Below are 24,597 nucleotides of genomic sequence, written 5' to 3' on the forward strand. Positions count from 1 at the left end.
TTCTTTTCTTTTCTTTTCTTTTCTTTTCTTTTCTTTTCTTTTCTTTTTTTTAGGTTTCCTCTGAACATCAGTCCAAATAATTTCACTCTATGATACATTTATTTCGTTTAAACTCATCAAGAGAGTGAGAGACTAGTAGTTGATAAAAGTCTTGAATGGCATTGTATTCTCCCTTATTTCACTCAAGGAGATGCCCTGAATTTAGTCTTTTATCTGGGAAAGAACTACATTTAAATATTTGCAAAATACCTTGGGAATAAAACCAACATCTGTGTTCTTAGATGATGCATTACTCACTACCATTTTTAAGTCTCTGTCATTTAGACTGTCACAAAAATGTGGTTAAAATGCTTAAAGAATAGTGGTATCTATAAAAATAGTCTAAAAAATTGGAAATTTGTTTATAATTTGATGGTAGAAATATTGTACTTTGGGAAATAAAAACATACTCTAGTTTTTAGAAGAATGGGAATTTATACTAATAATAGTACATATTGGTCAGACTAGATCAATAAGATTAATATTGAGTGAAGATAGATCAAATGTCCAGTGTTCTTATTGGGCAACTTGTATCTGCCTATACCTTCATTCCTAGTTGCTAGCAGGAGGTGCCCTTCAGGTCTTACTCTGAATGGCACCCTTTCTATTATCAATCTAGCCTTCTAATGATAACAATACTAACAGTTACTAGGAATTGCTATTCTGTACTGTGCCCCTTATTTTATCTGTAATTCTTGTAACTTTTTGCAAGGCAGACATTATTGTCTCATTGTTACATATAGAAGAAAGGCCTTTGAGTCTCCAAAGGTCAGCTAGTAAGTGACAGAGTTAGGATTAAAACCCAGATCTAGCACCAATGTCCACTAACCCACCTACTTTTATCTCAGAGGTTTACACATACTGATCAGACATATTGATGATTATTTGGCCTCATTGGTTAAATGTGGAGCAAATTTTTAAAATAAGAATTGCAACAAGAACACTTTTTTTTTATTGAGATTTGTCTTATTCCAGAATCCTAATTGCAAAATCATTCCCCCCCAACCTGTGCAGTGACAGTATACTACATTATTTATATATTCTTTCAAACCTGCTCATTACTTTACTGCCTGACATTGCTTGATATGTGCCAATCTGACACAAACAAAAGATTTCTAGATATCGAACATTTTCTTGTCAAATGATGTTAAAGAACTAACCTAAAATATACCTCCAACTTCCATGCTCCTAAGTTTTCTATTTCTCATTTCTCTAGAAACCTTCCTTATATTACGGTTCTTCAAGTTAGCTAGAATATTAGTAAATTTAATTGTTTTAATTAAAGAGTTAATCCTCCTTTAAAGAAATTTTAGACACAAAAGCAAATAGCCATAACTTCGTATAGATCTATGCAAAATTAAATATACCTGCATGTAAATTTACCAGGCTGTGAGTGTACTTTACATATAACCATTTTAACTGCACACCGGTTTTAAAGAAGGATAACAGATGATACTGGAAACCTCCTCCCAAGGCTTACTATGACTTGTCAGAATCAATGCTGTAAATTCCAGACACTATCACAACTCCTTCTATTTCTGAGTATATAAAAATTGGGAGTGGGAAGAAGGAGACATCAGAAGTATAAAACCATTTATTTTGAAGGAAGTGAACTATTTATAATAAGAGCTTTTTACTTTGTCTGAAATCAGTTGGAGAGCTTGGGAGAATAGGACATTTGGGCAGTCTAAGAGATAGTCATGTGTATTTCCGAATACCTACAAAAAGGGAGGCTATTTGATTAAATTGCAGAATCTTCAGAGCCACAGATGTTAGAGTGACACATAGCCAAAAGGGTGAGAAGAGACAATAATATAAAGAGTCTAAGTAGAAAAGAATAGTATGAAAAGGAAAAGAAAATGGTAGGAGGAAGAAGCAGAAAACAGAAAGCAAAAGTCCATTTGGCTACTGGTTCATGTGAGGTCTACCTCCGAGAAAAGAGAAGAGGGGATATAAAAGACCATTGGAGACTTAGCCACCCTCTATGAGAGAGACTTTATTAGTGGATAGGATGGATGTGGAGTTGAGTAATATCCCAACCACACACTCAGCCCTTTTCAGACTGATAGAGACCCCTAGAATGTGATGAAACAGGACCAAGCCAGAGTCATGAAAGGATCTTGCCCCAAGCACTGGCATGGTAACTTGCCAACTTGGAGCCTTGTCTACGCTCTCTTGACTTCTGTATCCCCATCCTATAGGGCAACCAACAGAAGGAAGGAATAGAGAAGAAGTGGAAAAATAGACCACTATCTTCCTAACATTCTCTTTCTCCCAAGCCACACATTTTACCAAAAGAAAGACAGAAGGTGTGGATCAGATATAAGATTACATAGTTAAATTGTACTGACCAGAAAGTTATTTCATCCATTCAGGATGATTTCACAGGAATGAAAAGGAGTATTATATATGGCCCTAAGGGAGGATTATATATGGCCCAATTGTAGGACAATGATTACAATAAATGCAAAAAGTGTCAGGTTTATACCCTATTGAGAAAGTAACTTGAATAAGCTGGTTATAAAAAAAATGAGGGGCGCCTGGGTAGCTCAGTCGGTTGAACATCTGACTTCGGCTCAGGTCATGATCTCGCGGTTTGTGAGTTTGAGCCCCGTGTCAGGCTCTGTGCTGACAGCTCAGAGCCTGGAGCCTGCTTCGGATTCTGTGTCTCCTTCTCTCTCTGCCCTTCCCCTGCTCATGCTGTGTCCTCTAGGTCTCAAAAATAAGTAAAAAACATTAAAAAAAATTTTTAAATGAACATGCCAGCACTATAATCATGTGCCTTTGAAAAATAGTGCTCTTGTGGTTCTTACAAAGTGTAATATTATTGTCATATTTATACAATAATTTACTATGTAAATTGGTCTCTGCTCAAACAGAATTGTATCTTTCATGATGTAGTAAGATAAGTAATGGGATAAAAAGGCAGAGAGGAAAGAGTTGAAACTATGATAGACAAGGAAGATACCTATTATAATAATATTGAACAGTAACCTCTTTTATTTTAATCCTTGTTAATCCTGCATCCAAACTGCTAAACAGATAGTACTATTGTAGCAAGGAATTTGGGACTTGCTAGGGTAAAATAAAAGGGATTTTGATTTTGAAAATTACTCTTGAAATTTACATATTGAATATGTCAAATGTATTGAAGAAGGGGGATTCAACTGAGGCTGAATTCTGTAAGAGAATAGGAAGGATAAGAATTGCTGAGACCAATCCAACATTAAGGATTGGGAATCTAGACTGGATTGGTGACCCAGATCCCGTTTCTGAGGAAAGCAATTTTTCTAAGTTCTGGCTTATATCCAATGCAGGCTGTAATTTTCTAAATTTGCCACCTCTCTCCATCCTGGTTCAGGTCACTATATCTAGCCTAAATTATTACTCTAGATAATAATCTGCTACCTTGTCACTCTACAGTCTTGGAAACAAGCAGAATGTCTCAATCAGAGCATAAATCAGGTCATTACACAACTCTGCTCAAGTCTTCCAATGGTTGGTTCCAAGTTTCAACCAAACTTAAAAAAAAAGACATACCTGTTGAGCCCTATAAAATTTGACCTACCATCATGACGCCATTACCTGTCTAATCTCATTTCTTACTAACTCCCTTTATTATTTCTTTTCTAACTCCATCCATACAGACCTTCTGCTGCCCTTTGCACTTAGCGGGCCTTAGGAGCTCTACAATGGTTCTGCATTTCATCTACCCAGAACACTCTTCTCTTAGATTTGTAACACATCCTCACTCACTTCCTTCACATCTTTGCTCAAATATCACCCCTACCCGAGCACTCTATTTATGTTTGCCATGTACTTCACCCAATCCCCATCCTGGTACTTCCAATAAGTATCCCCTGCTTTGTTTAAAACATTTTTCCATAGATATCATCAACTTCTAACATAGTGAATAATTAGATTAATGACATGATTTGCCATGAATTTGGGACACTTGAGTATGAAAGAGGTCACTAAAATAATGAAAATGATGCAATTAAAAGATCTGCTTATTGACCAACAATTGGTCTTATGATATTAAAGAATCTATAAAATGCTTCTGTTAAGTTCTCTTATTTTTATAGAATAAAAATAGCATTTATGTGAACAATAAGGTAAAAGATTAAAATTTTAGTATTGAATATACTATAAATATTAAAATAATATATATGAACATTAAAATAGAATAGTTACTGTTGCCACAGTAAAATTACTTTTTTTTTTTAACATTTATTTATTTATTTAGAGAGAGAGTACATGCACGAGAATCCCAAAAAGGCTTTGTACTGTCAGCACAGAGCCCAACGTGGGGATTAATATCAAACTGTGAGATCATGACCTGAACTGAAATGAAGAGTTTCAACTGACTGAGACACCTAGGTGTCCCTCAAAATTATTTTATAATTTCTTCAGCTGTATCTTTCTATAGTATAGTATCATTTTTCAACATGGAATTATTATTTCCATTTTCCATGGAATTTCTTAGAGAATGTTGGTAAGGAATATGTTGAAAGTCACCATTAACTTTCATAAAAAATGTAAATCCAGTATTTGAGTTTTTATTGTACATTTTTTTTTCTTTTTGTCCTTATTTTGAGTCCATTGATGCCAAAAGGAATTAGTAAACAATGAAAAGGGTTACCAAACAATAAAATAAAATTTAAAAGACATATAGATTTAAGTTATATGGTAAATAATAAAACCATTTTGGTATGATCATTCAGATTTCTGACAGTTTCTTTATTAGGGAACTTGGAACTTTATACTGCCACTTGTAACTTGACAGCTTTCTACATCTTGTGGCCTATGGCCCAGGTAAGGGTGCAACTGGATGGCAGCATTGATTACTTTTTTCACATACCAATAGAAGAAACTATATATAGTCTACATATAGTATACATATATATGTGTCTACATATACACATATATATACATATATATGTATATATATATATATAATTTTTAACTGTTTTTGGAAATAATTTTTGATTCACAGGAGGTTACAAAGTCAGTCTAGAAAGGACGTGTGTGTGTGTGTGTGTGTGTGTGTGTGTGTGTGTGAGATTCTTCTGGACATCTGGGTCTATATTGTTGCCTTATATTTATTTTTTGTGTTACCTGTATGATATCTGTCTTCCTCTACTAATTGTAAGTTTTGGAAGGGCAATGAATTTTGTGTGTTTTGTTCACTGCTGACTCTCAAGAGCTTAGATCAATCCTTGCATAAGTGATGTACTCAGTAAAAAATCTGCTGAATTAAATGAGTTGATAATAGACTCATCACTTTAGCATGCACAGGCCATATTGTATGGTAATAGATAAAATGACACTCTTAGCCTGAGACCCTGATCATGAGAATTATGGTAATCATACTAAAACGTCTTTTTATCTCCTTTCTGTTGTAGCAAAACAAACAATGCCTTAGCCTTGAAGTATATAATTTGGCAATGTAAAGCACAAAAATAATTTAAAAATTATAAAATCCTATTGTATTTTACCTATGTTTCAGTATATTTATTTAAGAATAATTTCCAAGAAGTAGCCTTTTCAAAATTTTTTTTCAACGTTTATTTATTTTTGGGACAGAGAGAGACAGAGCATGAACGGGGGAGGGGCAGAGAGAGAGGGAGACACAGAATCGGAAACAGGCTCCAGGCTCTGAGCCTCAGCCCAGAGCCTGACGCGGGGCTCGAACTCACGGACTGCTAGATCGTGACCTGGCTGAAGTCGGACGCTTAACCGACTGCACCACCCAGGCGCCCCAAGAAGTAGCCTTTTCAAAGAGACAGCTTAGTGTACATTAATTTGGGGATAGGATGTTTGGGCAGTATGATTGGAGTCATGGTTTAGTTACATTGCTTACACAATTTAGGTTTATCAGGAGAGTGAGCAGAGAGATCTAAAGTCTCATAAATGTTACAGGGGAATATTTATTTTAGGCCTTCAAGGTCTTTCATGGTCTTGTATTTTGGTCAGCATGGGCCTCAAGGCCAATATGCCAAGATCCTACAACATTGATACTTACTATTCTGAAGTTTATAAATCTGAAGAACAAGCAAGTTTTGTGATTTCAAAAGATGAATGAATTTCCAGCACGGTGATTGGTTTTTCATATGACTTTTGGTTTTCTTTGGAGACTTCAGTCATTGATCCAGGGTAATAGCTGTATGGCCATATTTAAGACTGGGAAGGATGTGCCATAGGGTTGTGATGCCAAGGATTATGAGAGGTAGAAGCATAAATAGATCATTTCCCATGCACCAGTTTTCCTTTGTCCTAATCAGGAAAACAAACTTCAGGTTCCATCTGAATTCATTGGAATTGATGACTCAGAAAGTGGCATAGTGACCAGGTCTCTAAGTTTTCTTTTCTTCTTCCCCTCCTCCCCCCCACTCCTCCTTCTCCTCCTCCTCCGCCTTTTTTTTTTTTCTGCTTCTATTTTTTTTTTTTTTTTTTTTTTTTTTTTTGCCATTAGTCAGGTACGACATTGTTATATCAAATGTTACCCCTTGGAAACTAATGGGTTGGAGTTAAAGGGAAAAGTCTTCATTTCCATTTCTGATAAGAATCTTAAACTAACAGAGAAGTAAGGTTGGCTATGAAAATAAGGCATAGAGGCAAAGATAAGGATGGCAGTCAGTTACTCTTGCCATTTGGGTCTTTGTCCAAGAATCTTTTGGTGGAAACTGTTTCCATATGGAAGTCTGCTGCTGGATCGAAGCTTCTTGGGAACCCTGTTTCCTTCATGATGCCATTTTCACTGGTCTTGAGAGATTCTCAATTATAGATCTCAGACTTGTCAAGATCTCTAAGTCATGGGAATAAGATGGTTTATTTCAAGATGGCAGATGCAGGTCCAGGCATCCAATCCTTGTAATCAATAGCTGTATTTGTCGTTAATAGTACATAGTGAGGTCCTTGTTTGTTTGTTTGTTTAAAGAGCATGAGCATGGAAGGGACAGAGAGAGAGGGAGAGAGAATCTCAAGCAGGCTCTACACTGACAGTGATGTGGGGCTTGAACTCACGAACCATGAGATCATGACTTGAGCTGCAACCAAGAGTCGGACACTTAACCAACTGAGCCACCCAGGCTCCTCCATAGTAAGGTCCTTTTAACTAACTAACTAACTAACTAACTAAGTAACTAACTAACTAACAGCAGTCTTTTTTTTTTTTTTTCAACGTTTTTTATTTATTTTTGGGACAGAGAGAGACAGAGCATGAACGGAGGAGGGGCAGAGAGAGAGGGAGACACAGAATCGGAAACAGGCTCCAGGCTCCGAGCCATCAGCCCAGAGCCTGACGTGGGGCTCGAACTCACGGACCGCGAGATCGCGACCTGGCTGAAGTCGGACGCTTAACCGACTGTGCCACCCAGGCGCCCCAACTAACAGCAGTCTTATGTTGGTATCATTTTCAGTAAAACTAGGTCTCCAGATTGAAGGTTGTAGAGGGATTTCTATAGTTTTCCCTGAGAGAAAGCATTTAGGCCTATTGGTTATAAAGGTATACTGTCTTAAACATTTGAAGTATTTGACCATTCATTATGGATTTAATTGTACGCTTCCAAAGTTCATATGTTAAAACCTTAATCCCCAATGTAGCTGTGTTTGGAGATAGAGTCTATAGGAGGTAATTAATATTAAATGAGGTCATAGGATGGGGCCCTGATCCAATAGGATTAGTGTTCTTAGAAGCTACCAGAAAGAGTATGCTCATTATCTCTCCCTCCCTCCCTTGCTGTCTCTTGCTCTCCCTCTTTCCTCTGTATGTGAAGATACAGTGAGAAGGTACGTGTTTGCAAGCCAAGAAGAGGTCCCTCACCAGAAACTGAATCATCCAGCACCTTGATCTTAGACTTTCCAGCACTGTGAGAAATTTCCATTGTTCAAGCTACCCATTCTATGATATTTTGTTATTGCAGCTTGAGCAGTCTAACACACTATTTATACCTGTAGAAATTTATAATCAGTAATCAGAGGTGTAATTCTAGTCTGTTAGGGTGGGCTGTGATTAGTCCATACAGTGATATCCTCTTATTTCCTTTTGTGAAAATCCAAAAGACATTAAAGCTAGAGGTATTTACCTATACCACAGCAGTTATAATTCATCAGATAATTTTCAAGCTTTATTTTAAATACACCTTTTGTTCCTTTATTGATGACTAAAGATAGTAAAGTAGTATCTTATAAAGTACTTTGATTACAGTGCCTATGAAATAAGTACCTCAGTTACTGAATTAGTGATTTAGTATATACCCCAAGTGGGAAATACAAAGACTATAAGATGAAAATAAGCCATCTAAAAAATAGAGAAACAATGGTAAAATAATTCTTACTGTCATTTGAAGAAGGTGAATGCTTAAAATCCATCCTTCAATATTCAAATAGCTGTTTAGTTCTTGCCTTTACAGTTATGCCAGGCTTATGAATTTGGCAGATGGGACATATGTCAGAAACATCCTAGGGAATTTTGAGTAAAATTGCCTTATGAATGCTGATTTAAGATTGGAGATAATTTATCTATGCTACAGGGATAAAATAGATCTGTTCTGGGTAATAGATTATGTTAGCCAGTGTTATCAGAATGAAACAAAAAAAGGAAACCTCTCTTGAGGAATAGCACACAACTAGTTTATAAACAGATAGTCAGTGATTACTCTGATAGTGAAAACATATTATACATGGTGAAGACATTGACAGTTGTTTAGAGCCTTTTGATTTATACCATGAGGCATACCATAGTGGTTACTGATTGTCCCTCAGTGACTACTGCATAAACTTTAGAAATATAAATCAACTCCTAGACAAATAGTGTACCAGTCTTTGCTTGAACATTATCATGCTTTTGAAATAAGAAGCATGCAATCATTAAAACAAATATGCAATCATTAAAACTTATTTTAATTAATGTATTTTACTTGTACATAATGAATTATAACAATTGAAATTCCAAACAAACTTGATAAATTTTAAAATCTTTCCATTCATGAGGGGAAGGAGGCAATCATTTTGGTAACTGGTGGCCATTCTAGAAAACCTACAGATATTTGTTAATCTGAATTTGGTGCCTGGATTTGGGAAATTCCAAAAAAAAAAAACAAAAAAACAAAAAAAACAAAACAAAACAAAACTTCACAAGGGAAACAAGACATGGGAAAGCCACACATTTTCAAAGGAAGAAATAGGAACAACAATAAAGGGAAATGATTTTAGCAATTTAAATTGCACTTCTCATAATAAGAAAACTTAAAAAATGATTCAGTTCAAGAATATTCTAGAAATACTGAAAATTAACATAATACTTTAATAACAAAAATGGGACTTTCTCTCTGCACAGAGAATAATCTGATCATTTTTAGAATAAAAATTTTATTTTACTTTTTTGTATTTATGGAGAAATATTTTGCAGAAAAGGAACTATAAACCCTTTATGAATAAATATATTAAAATAGAGTCAAAGTTATTACAATGTTTAACGTGTTTCATTATTTTCATTTACTTTAATTTTTACTATTCATATTCACAGCTATAATATGCATGTATATATATATGTGTAGGACAAGATGTATACAAATATGTAATTATTTATATGCATGATAATATCAAACATTGACTTTAGCTTAAGATATAATGAACTCTATCAATATATCAAACAAAATAATGCATATTTTATATTTATTATTCTATATTAATAAAATATGATGGTTCTCTTAAGAAAATGGCAGGTCATAGCTATGATTTTGTATGTATTCTTATATCTATAATAGCTATAATTAATATAATTTCAAATATGTATACTAGTTATCCTCTTTAATCAAAACAACCAACTTTTGTTCCTCCAGACCAAGAAAAAACTAGAAGTTGGGACATTCAAATGTCTTAACTATTTTTCTTAGCGGAAAGTTAATTTGTGTTACCTTTATAGATATATGAATGCATAAATAATATCACCCAAAGACATTTGAATATATTGACAAATTTTAGCTCTTCTGCAATGCATAAAGATAAACTAAAACTAAATTTAGTGACTAGATATTAATTATTTTTTACTTCAAATTTATCCAGTTATCCCAATATTAGTAATACAATTCAATGTTATTACTAGTTATTAAATTTGATTAAAGGTATGACAATTATAATTTACATCTACACATTAAGCCTTTATGATTTATGACATAAATGAATTTAGACACTTTAAAACACCTATCGTTAAAATTTTCATTTAAACATAATTTTATATATTTAAAAACTTAAACAATTGCAAAATTAACAATAACTTATTTGACTCATAAAACCATTGTAATATTTTTAAATATCAAATTATGTGATTTTAAGACTAGTGACATATAAACTAAAATATTATATGAAGACTAATTGTATATAGTAAAATCTGGAACAATATATAGAGTAGACTTTTAAACAAATAATATTAACTTCATTTATTTATCAGAAATATTAAAAGAACATTTTCATAACAAAATTCATGTATATATAAATACTTTAATACTTAAAGTAAGTATTAATGAAATATTTTACTAAACTTTAAAGATTTTAATGCTTTGGAGCTCTTAGGTGTTTCTTTAGTCAGAGTTGTAGGTTTAATGTTCGTTAATCAACATACTAAGGAACAAGAAATACAGTTTATTAATTTTGTGTTTTGTTTTGTTTTTCTCCCAAGTTAGCTAACATACAGTGTAGTCTTGGCTTCAGGATTAGAACTCAGAAATTTTTCTCTTACATATAACACCCAGTTGTCATCCCAACAAGTGCCTTCTTCATTTTCTCCCCAAATCTCCCATTTTCCTTAATCCAACAACTCCCCACTCCCATCAACCCTCAGTTTTTTGTTTATATTTAAGAATCTCTTGGGGCGCCTGGGTGGCGCAGTCGGTTGAGCGTCCGACTTCAGCCAGGTCACGATCTCGCGGTCCGGGAGTTCGAGCCCCGCGTCGGGCTCTGGGCTGATGGCTCAGAGCCTGGAGCCTGTTTCCGATTCTGTGTCTCCCTCTCTCTCTGCCCCTCCCCCGTTCATGCTCTGTCTCTCTCTATCCCAAAAATAAATAAACGTTGAAAAAAAAAATTAAAAAAAAAAAGAATCTCTTATGGTTTGCCTTCCTCTAAATTTTGAACTTATTTTTCCTTCCCTTCCCCTATGGTCATCTGTTAAACATCAATTTACACACATGAGTGAAATCATATGGTATCTGACTTTATCTAACTTATTTTGCTTAGCATAATACCCTCCAGTTCCATTCACATTGTTTCAAATGTCAAGATTTCATTCTTTTACATTGCTGAGAGTATTCCACTGTGTGTGTGTGTGTGTGTGTGTGTGTGTCTGTGTGTGTGTGTGTGTGTACCACATCTTCTACCCATTAATCAGTTGATGGACATTTGTGCTCTTTCCATAATTTAGCTATTGCTGATCATGCTGCTATAAACATTGGAGCACATGTGCCCTTTGAATCAGCACTCCTATATCCTTTGGACAAATTCCTACTAGTGAAATTGCTGGGTCCTAGGGTAATTCTATTTTTTTATTTTGTGAGGAACCTCCATTCTGTTTTCCAGAGTGGCTGCACTGTTTGCATTCCCACCAACAGTGCAAGAGGGTTTCCATTTCTCTCCATCCTTACCAACATTTCTTGTTTCCTGAGTTGTTAATTTTAACCACTTTGAACAGTGTGAGGTGGTATCTCAATGTGGTTTTGATTTGTATTTCCTGGATGACTAGTGATGGTAAGCATCTATTCATCCCATCTGGATGTCTTTGGAAAAGTGTCTATTCATGTCTTCTGCCCATTCACTGGATTATTTGTTTTTTGGGTGTTGAATTGGTAAGTTCTTTATAGATTTTGAATACTCACCCTTTATCCAGTATGTCATTTGCAAATATCTTTTCCCATTCCGTAAGTTGCCTTTTAATTTTGTTGATTGTTTCCTTTGCTGTGCAGAAGCTTTTTATCTCAATGAGGTCCCAGTAGATCATTTTTCCTTTTATTTCCCTTGCCTTGCGAGACATGTCAAGTAAGAAGTTGCTGCAGCTGAGGTCAAAGAGGTTGCTGCCTGTTTTATCCTGTAGGATTTGGATGGTTTCCTGTCTCACATTTAGGTCTTCATCCATTTTGAGTTTATTTTTGTGTATGGTGCAAGGCAGTGGTCCAGTTTCATTCTTCTGCATGTTGCTGTTCAGTTCACCCAGCACCATTTGCTAAAGAGACTGTCTTTTTTTCATTGGGTACTCTTTCCTGTTTTGTTAAAGATTAATTGGCCACATATTTGTGGGTCCATTTCTGGGTTCTCTATTTTATTCCATTTGTCTATGTGTCTGTTTTTGTGCCAATAAATACCATGCCATCTTGATGAATACAGCTTTGTTGTACAGGCTAAATTCCAGGATTGTGATGCATCCAGCTTTGGTTTTCTTTTTCAATGTTACTTTGGCTATTTGGTGTCTTTTGTGTTTCCATATGAATTTTAGGATTGTTTGTTTAGCTCTGTGAAGAATGCTGGTGTTATTTTGGTAGGGATTGCATTGAATGTGTAGATTACTTTGGGTAGTATAGACATTTTAGGAGTGTTTGTTCTTCCAAACCATGAGCATGGAATGTTTTCTATTTCTTCATGTCTTCTTCAATTTATTTCATAAGCTTTCTATAGTTTTCAGTGTACAGATCTTTTATCTCTTCAGTTAGGTTTATTCCTAGGTATTTTATGGTGTTTGCTGCAATTGTAAATGGGATTAATTCCTTGATATCTCTTTTTGTTGCTTCATTTTTGGTGTATAGAAATGCAACTTATTTCTGTACATTGATTTTATATACTGCGACTTTGCTAAATTCATGTATTAGCTCTAAAAGGTTTTTGGAGGGGCGCCTGGGTGGCGCAGTCGGTTGAGCGTCCGACTTCAGCCAGGTCACGATCTCGCGGTCCGTGAGTTCGAGCCCCGCGTCAGGCTCTGGGCTGATGGCTCGGAGCCTGGAGCCTGTTTCCGATTTTGTGTCTCCCTCTCTCTCTGCCCCTCCCCCGTTCATGCCCTGTCTCTCTCTGTCCCAAAAATAAATAAAAACGTTGAAAAAAAATTTTTTTAAAGGTTTTTGGAGAAGTCTTTCAGGTTTTCCAGAGTATCATGTCATCTGTGAAAAGTGAAAGTTTGACTTCCTCGTTGCCAATTTAGATGATTTTTATTTTGTTTTGTTGTCTGATTGATGAGGCTAGGACTTCCAACACTATGATAAATAACAATGTTGAGAGTAGACATCCCTGTCATGTTCCTGATCGCAGGGGAAAACTCTCAGTTTTTCCCCATTGAGGAATTTATTAGTTGTGGGCCTCTCATATATGACTTTTATGATGTTAAGGTATTTTCTTCCATCCTGACTTTTGTGAGGTTTTTTATTAAGAAAGGATGCTGTATTTTGTCAAATGCTTCTCCTGCATCTATTGACAGGATCATATGGGTCTTATCCTTTCTTCTATTAAAATGATGTATCACATTGATTGATTTGCAAATATTTAACCAGCCCTGTAGCCCAGGAATGAATCCCTCTTGACCATAGTGAATAATTCTTTTAATATACTGTTGAATTTGATTTGCTAGTATCTGGTTGAGAATTTTTGCATCCATGTTCATCAGGGATATTGACCTGTAATCCTCCTTTTTAGTGGGCTCTCTGTCTGGTTTGGGAATCACAGTAATAACGCTGGCATCATAAAATGAGTCTGGAGGCTTTTCTTCTGTTTCTATTTTTTGGAACAGCTTGAGAAGAATAGGTATGAACTCAGCTTTAAATGTCTAGTAGAATTCCCCTTGAAAGCCCAATCTGGCCCAAGACTCTTACTTGCTGGGAGATTTTTGATAACTGATTCAATTTCTTTGCTGGTTATGGGTCTGTTCAAATTTTCTATTTCTTCCTGTTTGAGTTTTAGTGGTGTGTGAGTGCCTAGGAATTTGTATATTTCGTCCACATTGTCCAGTTTGTTGGCATATAATTTTTCATAGTATTCTCTAATAATTGTTTATGTTTCTGTGCTGTTGGTTGTGATCTCTCCTCTTTCATTCATGATTTTATTTATTTGAGACCTCTGTGTTATCTTTTTGAGGAGTCTCACTTGAATTTTGTCAATTTTGTTTCTTTCAAAAACCAGGTCTTAGGGGCGCCTGGGTGGCGCAGTCGGTTAAGCGTCCGACTTCAGTCAGGTCATGATCTCGCGGTCCGGGAGTTCGAGCCCCGCGTCGGGCTCTGGGCTGATGACTCAGAGCCTGGAGCCTGTTTCCGATTCTGTGTCTCCCTCTCTCTCTGCCCCTCGCCCGTTCATGCTCTGTCTCTCTCTGTCCCAAAAATAAATAAACGTTGAAAAAAAAAATTAAAAAAAAAAAAAAAAAACCAGGTCTTAGATTCATTGATCTGTTCTACTGTTTTGTGTTTTTGTTTCTCTGTTTGGATTCTATATTGTTTCTTTCTGCTCTAATCTTTGTTATTTCTCTTCTTCTGCTGACTTTGGGCTTTCTTTGCTGCTGCCTTTCTAGCTCTTTTAGGTATGAGCTTAGGTTTTGTATTTGAGCCCTTTCTTGCTTCTTGAGATAGTCCTGGATTGCAATGTATTTTCCTCTTAAGACTGCTTTTGCTATATCCCAAAGGGTTTGGACTGTCATATTTTCATTTTCATTTGTTTTCATATATATTTTTAAATTCTTCTTTAGTTCCCTGGTTGACCCTTCATTCTTTAGTAGGATGTTCTTTAACCTCCATGTTAAAGAAACCTCACTTTCAATCTAAAGGTGTCCTCAGGTTTTAAAATGAGTCTCTTATAGACAGCATATAGATGGATCTTTTTTTTTTTTTTTAATTTGTTCTGATACCCTACGTCTTTTGATTGGGACATTTATTCCATTTACATGGATTGGATTTAGAGTCATTGTGTTATCTGTAGGTTTCATGCTTACGGTGATGTCTCTGGTCCTCTGTAGTCTTTGCGGCGTTCTACTCACAGAGCCCCACTTAGGATCTCTTGCAGGGCTGGTTTAAAGGTCATGAACTCCTTCAGTTTTTGTATGTCTGGGAAAGCCTTTATCTCCTTCTATTCTGAATGACAGCCTTGCTGGATAAAGGATTCTTGGCTGCATAATTTTCCTATTCAGCACATTGTATATTTCCTGCCACTCCCTTCTGGCCTGCCAAGTTTCAGTGGACATGTCTGCTACTACCCTTATATGTCTACCCTTGTATGTTAAGGCCTATTTGTCCCTTACTGCTTTCAGAATTCTATCTTTGTATTTTGCCAGTTTCAGTATTATATATCATGGTGTTGACCTGTTTCTGTTGATTTTGAAAGGAGTTTTCTGCGCCTCTTGGACTTGGATGCCTGTTTTCTTCTCCAGATTAGGGAAGTGCTCAGCTATAATTTATTCAAATAAATCTTCTGCGCCTTTCTCTCTTCTTCTGGAACTTTTATGATACGGATATTATTTCACTTCATTGAATCACTTAAGTCTCTAGTTCTCCCCTCGTGGCCTAGTAATTTCCTTTTCCTCTTTTTTTCAGCTTCATCATTTCCCATCATTTTATCTTCTGTTTCAGCTATTCTCTCCTCTGTTTCTTCCATCCTCGCTGTCACTGTATCTGGTTTAATTGGCGTCTCATTTATAGCATTTCTTAATTCATCATGACTATTTCTTAGGTCTTTGATCTCTGAAGCAATAGATTCTCTGCTGGCTTCTATGCTTTTTTCAAGCCTGGCTGTTAGTCTCATGACTTTTATCCTAAATTCTTGTTCAGATATATTGTTTATATCTAGTTTGAGCAATTCTCTGGCTGTCATTTCTTCCTGGATTTTCTTTTGAGGAGAATTCTTCCATTTAATCATTTTGGCTAGGTTTCTGTCTTTTATGTGTTTTAACAGCTTGTTATGTGTCCTGCTCCTGCAAGTACTACTATATTAAAAGGGAATCATACACTGTCCAGGCCTGGCACTTCAGGAAGTGTTTTCTGAGTGTGTTTCATGCACTTTGTTGTTGAATATTTGGCTGCTGTATCCCACTTCTCAGTCCTCTGCAAAGCTCCTTCTTGCTCATAGTGGTGGATTGGTTAGACCTTCTACCAGATGTGCTTTGATTTGTTTGTTGAAGTAACTCTGGAAAAAAGGAAAGGGCAGGGGAACTTGATACCATACAAAGAGAAAAGTAGAAATGGTGAACAAAGAGACCAAGCAGAGAATTAAAGAAACTATAAGGTTTAATCTAGAGAAAGATAAAGGAAAATAAAGAAGAAGATATAGAAAAGGTGTAAAAAGAGTAGAGTAAAACTGCCTGATTAAACAAAGAAATAAAACAGAGAAAGAATATGAATTGACCAAAAATATGAATTGACCAAAAATAAAATCAGAAACTATGAGCCGATTCCAAAGCAAAAAAGAGGAAGGTAGAAAGAAAAAGAAAAGAGAAAAAAAAAAATTGAAACAGACTAACATACAAAATGACAGGATAGTTGTTTGCTGGTGTCTAGAACCAGTGTGTGTGCTGGTCTGGAGGAGAGGCCTTCTGAAACCCTCAGTGTCAGTCTCAGTCAGGTAGATAAGCATTTACCAGGCACAGGGTGAGGGGTGGGTGAGGGTTTGGTGTAAGCAGGTCCTGCCTCCACTGGGGCTGCTGTGCTGTTCACTGAAGTCCCAACGTGTTGATGTTGGGGAGGAAAAATAGTGACACCCTAATCTCTTCTCCCTGGACCAGGTGTCTAAAACCACCCTGTTCAGGCAGCCCTCACATAGTAGCTTGGTTACTCAGCTTGCTCTGCTCCACAGTCTCCCCTGCCTTCTAGTCGCTTGACTGGGATTCAAATCCCGATGTCTTAAGGGGCCCTGCACTATGCAGATTCTGTTATGGTGTAGTATCACTCAGCTCTGCTGATTAAAGGCCTTTGGCTGGTGCCTGCAGTAAAGTTAAAAAAGATAACTGCAGAGAAGGGAGTTAAGATGGCAGAGAAGTAGAGGGACCGGGATTTCCCTATCCTTCAAACATAGCTGTATTGAGGTCAGAACACTTGGAACACCCAGGAAATCAATTTGCCAAGTGACAGATCTCCACAGGTGAAGGGCAACGTCTTGGTGGCACAGAGGGTCTTTTGTCCTTGGGGAGACAACAAAGCCTCCTCCCACAGTACTCAAGGACAGGGACTGTTCTCTTCCAGGGTGTTCCTGAGATCCCTACCTTCCCCAAGGCTGGCTGCCTCCCCTGCAGGCATGGGAACACGACTGGTTCTGGTCCGGAGAAAGTCTCACAGTTTTGAAAACTCCAATCTTCAGCTCCTGGAGCTGTTTGCAAAGTAGAAACTGTCACTCTTCATATTTCTCATTACCCAGTCTGTGGTCCAGAGAGGTTTTTCTCTTGTACTAGTACAATACTGCAATCCACAACTGCTCTGTCATTCTCTCCCTTTTGTGTCTCCACTGAAGTGGTTCCCTCTCCTCCCTGCCTATGCTGTTTTATCTCCCCCAGTTTGCATACACACACCTCTGTCCTGCCAAGCTGTCTCCCTCCACTGTGGAGATCTTTCTGTCACTCTGCAGATTGATTTCCTGAGGGTTCCAAGTGTTCTGACCTCAATACAGCTGTGTTTTAGGGACAAGGGAAATACAGTCCCCCTACATCTCGATCATCTTAACTCCCTTTTCTGAATTATTATTTTTTTTTTAATTTTACTCTCTATCTGAGCTACATATTCCTAGATTGCATACATAATAACAGAAAATTATTTTGATAGAGTAGTGCACAGAATTTTCAAAAGGATAGAAAAGGAGAGGGAGAGAAAATGAAAGTAAATAGGTGAAGGAGAATTAAGAGGAGCCAGATTCAGACAAATAAGAAAGTTTCATTATAAAAAGCTAATTATTATCCCTTTTCAATAAGAAGGAGATTAGATGAAGAAAATCTGTTTTTATGTGCACATGTATGTGTGTGCATACACATACACTGCCAACACACACACGCAAGGATGTGTTACATTTGGTTTAAATAAAGTAGCTTCTTTCTTATGTGAGCTCTTGAAGACAGGAAAGACCATCTCCTCATGAGGATTTCTTTCCTTTGTTTTAAGATGCCTCTCAAATTGACAGATTTGCTCATTGCAAAGTTCTAAGTGATCCTTGTAATTCTAGATTTCCTTGGTAATATATAAAAAAACACTTATACACCAATAGAAAAATAGAGTAATTTTTGTGTGTGGGTTTTTCAATGAGGAAAAAGAAATTAGATAAAGAAAATATACACTTGTACATATGTGCATATACATATACCCCCTATACACACAACAAAGATTTATTACATTTGGTTTAAATAAAGTAGCCTCTTTCTTTTTGTTTTCTTTGTTTTAATGTTTTTAATGTTTATTTTAGAGAGAGAGAGAGAGAGAGAGCAAGCAGGAGAGGGGCAGAGAGAGAGGGAGACACAGAATTTGAACCAGGTTCCAAGCTCTGAGCTGTCAGCACAGAACCTGATGTGGGGCTTGAAACCACTATCAGAGAGATCATGACCTGAGCCAAAGTCAGATCCTCAATTGACTGAGCCACCCAGACAACCCTAAAGTAGTGTCTTTTTTTCTTTCTTTCTCTTTAACATTTATTTATTTTTGAGAGACAGAACATGAACGAAAGAGGAGCAGAGGGAGAGGGAGACACAGAATCTCTGGCAAGTTCCAGGCTTCAAGCTGTCAGCACAGAGCCCGATGCGGGGTTTGAACTCACAAACCGTGAGATCATGACTTGAGCCGAAGTCGTATGGTTAACCGACTGAGCCACCCAGGCTCCCCTAAAGTAGCCTCTTTCTTATGTGATCTCTTAAAGACAAAAAAAGACCATCTTCTCATGAGTATTTCTTTCCTTTGTTTTAAGATGCCTCTCAAATTAACAGATTTGCTCATTGCAAAGTACTAAGTGATCCTTGTAATTCTAAATTTCCTTGGTAATATATAAAAAACACACAACAAAGGAAAAATAGAGTGAGGATATGAACGGTTTTTGTGTGTGCATATATGCATTGATGCTAGTATAATAAATGCAAAGAAATTACTAAAGGAATATTGACCACTTTTATAATATATTTTACAAATTTTTTCTGAATATTTTTTATGGCTTTTAATTTTATTCATGATGATTTTTATCATATAGAATTGTTAACATTTTGCTAATGTGCAGAGATCAATATAAATAAATTTGGAGCAAATTAAAAAAAAATCCTGGGTAAAAGTTCTCCAAATACTCTCCAAATATTCACATATATGTGCCATTAACAGTATAATATACATGTACATGTCTGAAAATGTTAACACTATTCTCTAACCTGTATGTTTGAAATTGCCCTATAAAGTGAAGGCAAGACAAAGTGGGAGTTCTTAACTGAGAACTATTACTATTAATACCCAAGCTGTACTCTGCCATAACAAGGCAGAGTGCAAGACAGAAGCAGAACTCCTATGGCAGTCCCTGCTTGGGCCCTTAAGGGAAATGACAATGGGTCTGGTATATCCCTTCCTCTTTAAAGCAGAACTACACCTAGTACTGATCGAAACATGGCACCAAAAGTGAAGGAGACACACAAGCACCCTTAAGTCTTTATTAGCTCAAATTTTCATTAAAACAATAAATATGAGAATAGCATTAAAATGAATATTTCAGGGAGAACCCAAAGCTTAAAGGTATAACAGGATAGAGGAAGAACAATGTTCAGTTTTGTTATGAGAATTGTTCCCTGTTCAAATTTTCAGAAGATAAGAAGCATAGGTTTTGTTAACTAAGGAATAAGGTATAGGGCAGCAAGACTGGGACCATGGGTTAGAAGCTGTTGGTTGGACAATTTGAGTTGGTTAGTGTAGGTGGGAAGGAATTTTTGGGGTCTAAGTGCTGGCAAAGATCAGATGGGAAATATTTTCATTTGTCATGGCCTGTTAGACATTCAGTCTACAATTCTAAGTACATTTAAAAAAGGAACACATTGCTTCTCTCTTTTTACACACACACACACACACACACATTCTTTCCCATTAAAGTACATGACTTTGTATAGCCTTTCTCCTTTTTAAAACATATTCCACATTCTTGGAAATTAGCAAACACGGGCTAGACTCCTGTCCATTGGCATATGATATTGGGCAATTCTTGGCACATGATATTATGGAGATTACTTACCTTCTTAAGTGATTTCCCCTTTTTCTTTTTAAGTTGCAGAAGAAAATAAAGGACTGATCAATAAAAGGTAAATAGAAATAGAATCAGAAGACAGTAGAACCTTGGAGAAATCATAATTCAAATTTAGACTTCATTTATGTACATTCATGGACATTACATTCTTTTTTATAGTGTTTTTAGATATATTAATAAAATCCTCTATACCACTGATCTTTTTTAAATACCTAGTCATACTTATTTTAGAAAATGTTTTAACTTCCTTAATTATTCTTTGGACAGTCTCTGATTTATCTTCCTTTACCTTGGAAAGTAGCCTCCACTTGCAGATAGTTAATTTTAACTATTTTGTGCAGTGGCTTTTTAACTTCTTATCTATTATATTATTTCAGAAAGTAAGTTATTTTCAAATAAGGGGGAAATAAAAAATATTAGTTGAATAAGATCAATGTCTGACTACTTCAAGGGAATGTTTTTAGATATGAAAAATAAGAAAATATGTGTATGTGTGCTTAAATTTGTGAAGTTCTATTCAAATGTAGGTGTATTCTCATTTTGGAGGTGGTAATGGAAGGACACCCACATGCTCATCTTGATTTGTTTGTAATCTAACATTAGATCTGAGCACATAACATCTTTTTTTCTGTATATGGGAAGATGAAATCAATCGTATGACTCTTTTTCAATGAGAAAAGACTCTTCCAACACATAAATTACTTTCTTTTCAGTGTTTATATGATGTGACCACAAACTATTGGCTATAGATGATTGCTACAAAGATATACATCTGCTCCTAAATGGGCAACACAAAAGACTTTGGGATTGGTGTTCAGATTTCACAATGCTATAAATGTAATCACAAAAATTTGCATGAAGATACAGAGAAATTTATCTGCGGAAGAAATAATGATTCAGAGATGCAAAAAAGAATGAAGTGAAATCAACAGAAAATACTCTCTCTCTCTGGTCCTTGTTAGCTTTCCAGCTCCTGCTTCCTATTCAACAAGAATACCCATTGCTATTGGCTTTGATTGCCTCAGGATCCTTCTATCAAATTCCTTTATTGTTTGAGCTATCCCAAGTTGGTATCCGTTGAAATCAATAGAACACTAACTAAATTATTCTGAACTAAAACACTGAAATTCCATTATTGACCAAGTTTTCCAAAACTTTTCATTTCCAAGGTGGCCCCTTAAATAATGGGGTTATAGAAGTTATCCTTATGGTTCTTACTTCCACCTTCCTACATACAAAAACATCAAACACTTTAATTTCCCAAATGTGGTATTTCTGTATTGGAATAGGTTAACTTTGGATTTAGCCAGTGTGTGTTAGAAACTCCTGAAAATAATGCCTCACTAGCATTTTTTTCGCTTCTGCCATAAGCAGACAGGTCAGGTTCAGTTCATGCACAGAAAATTCATTATGATCACAGCATTTATTAAGGAAAAAATTCAATGAAGAAATTTCAGTAGACGCCATTGACTTGTATTTGCTGAGGCCTTTTCAGAGCATAACTCCCCCCGCCACCCCACCCAAACCATTAGTATATTCTAACAATGCCAATTTTCATCTAAGATACTAAGATATTACATGTATATGAATTACAAACAGTATTTTACTTAATTACCTAAGTATATATTTTTTTCAACCTCTCCTGATTTTTTCCAAGCTTGGAAAATATGCCAGATCAAAGAGAATGAGCTGTAGCTACCTTTCTTAGGAGTAGGTAAAAAGCCCAGGCTTATTTCATCACTAAAAGGTACCTTGAATCACAGGGGAAAATTCTGTGACTTCCTTTGTGACTGAAAGCCTTCTTTATGATTTTCAATAATAGTTTTTAAGACAGTGGATATATTCCATAAGCACTATGTAACTAAGTATTAATTTTTCAGTAGTTTTTCTGCATATGTGAACTAATTCAGATTCCCTTAGGAGATTCCCATAAGTGTGAGCTATAGCATATTCACTCAGGTCATTCATCTTGATCTTCTACCAAAGAAAAATAATGTTTCATATGAGAGTATTTTAAAGTGACTGATGAGGATATTGAAAGAACAATAAATTGCTAGGCATAATGAAAATATATTGATGTGCTAAGTGAAAATCCTTCTCTAGTAGCTCTACTTTATTTAGAAATGGAAGAAAGAGAGCATAAGAGACAATGACCCCAGATCCCCCTGTCCTGCTATCCTTGCTATGACAAGCCCTGATAGCTAATGACTCCAATAGACATGCCAGGAGCCAAGCAACATGGATTTGGTGGACATATTGCCATCTTGTCCATACGGTGCACCTGTAAATCACAGGGTACCTCATCAATGTAACTTACCTCACAAATAGAAGAAAATGTAATTTTTCCCTTGCTTTCCATACCATAATGATTTGCTTACTGCTTTTTGCTCTCTGTATCACTCTCCTCTCACCAACAACATACCATCAGATCTGGCCACCTTTCCTTCACTCAGATATACCCATTTTGTTTCCACCTAAGCATCTTAGTACAAGCTTTGCCTTCTGTGTAGACCATTATTCCCTGAAATGTTACAGGCTAACTCTTTTCATTATTTTAAAATTTTTTTTAAGTTTATTTATTTTTGAGAGAGAGAGAGAGAGACAGAGCATGAGTGGGGTAGGGCAGAGAGAGAGAGGGAGACACAGAATCTGAAGCAGGCTCCAGGCTCTGAGCTGTCTGCACAGAGCCCAACACGGGGCTTGAACCAATGAACCATGAGATCATGACCTGAGCCAAAGGCGGACGGACACTTAACCGACTGAGCCACCCAGGTGCCCCTGACTGTTTTCATTTGTAAATCATTTAAATTTATATATATTTTCATGTTAAGTTGGATAAATAATTAATTTAATGCTTGTCTTTGCCCCTTCATAATATAAGCTCCATGAGACATAGGTCTCTGTTTTCTTTACTGCTGTATCCTCATACCTATAACAGGATTGATCAGAGAGTGGAAGTCCACATATGTTTGTTGAATGAAGACATCACAATAGCAACACAAACAAATGTTGAAAGCATGATATAAGCAATAAGATGATTGTCATGAAATAGATATTGCATTATAGATTATTTAAAGTAGCCAAACCATAATCAGATAGTTTCAGTGAGAGACAGAAAGAAGGAAGTGCCTGGTTCTTGACAATATAATAAATGCCTGGTTTTTGAGAATATATAAAGACGAAATATTCAAATCTTTAAGGAGACATGGAATTTCTTTGTGGTTTTTTTTTGTTTGTTTGTTTCATTTATTTGTTGTTTGTTTTCAAAATTAGTCCCTGTTAAAATAGAGAACCCCTGCTTCAGTGACAAAATGAAGTGTTTGAACCAGTGTTCAAAATCTGGGCATTTCCCATGTTTTCCATGTTTGTATATATATATGTGATGCTATAAAAAAAAGCATAAATTAATGGCTTATATCATAAACATACAGGGAGTAATTTATTATCTTCCCTTTAATATCCAAAAGCTCTCATTCTCTTCTTTGCCTGTTACAGAAAAACTTTTCGAGGGTGAAGATTACAGGTCCTCAAATCAGAGAACTAGAATTGACTTGTGGGTCTACCATTATGTAACCCTTTTTAATCTAAATTTACCCTGCTTTAAACTGGCAATAACAATAGTACTGAACTCATAGACACATGTGGGTATAAATGAGATTAGTCTGGCATATGTAAAAGAGCAGACCCTCCCACTTACTGAATACTTGTGTTTTATCTGTTTGAAATACCTTATATTGCCTAATTTAGGCTAACAGTCTTTAAGTTAGGTATAATTGCCACAATTAAGAGATAAGAAAACTGAGGAACAAAGAAATTAAGTAACTTTCCAGAGTCATTCAGTTAGTAATAATGCTTATATAGGATAAGTACTTTACATGTTACCTTGCTATTTATTATTTCAGTGGTCCTCAGTGTGCTCTAGCTTTTAAGTTACATTGAGAACAAATAAAATTACTCCAACATCATCCCATTTATCTACTTCACCATGTGTTTCTACATTCTGATTATCTCTCATTTATCTTCCCTGAATCTTTGGTCATAGTTTTTCTCCATGTCTTTAATATCTGAATTCTCATTTGGAACACTGGTAGTATTATAGAATGGTAAATGGCTTAAGTGTCTTAACTCTGAGCTCCAACTCTGAGTCCTGAGTTGGAAATCTGACTCCATAACTCAGTAGGGGTATGATTTTGATCAAATGACTTTAATATTTAAACTGCAACTTTTGTTACATAATATTGGGGAAATGATCATGCTTTATATGGTGTTGTGAAATTATGTGTAAGTGACTTACCATGTTGCTTGTTACCTAGTAGATGCTTCATTAGTTTTAACATATTAGTGATCTTGGCTAGGGCATGTAAT

This window comes from Herpailurus yagouaroundi, unplaced genomic scaffold (assembly GCF_014898765.1).
Source record: "Herpailurus yagouaroundi ecotype Mexico unplaced genomic scaffold, PumYag 139, whole genome shotgun sequence".
Taxonomy (NCBI): domain Eukaryota; kingdom Metazoa; phylum Chordata; class Mammalia; order Carnivora; family Felidae; genus Herpailurus; species Herpailurus yagouaroundi.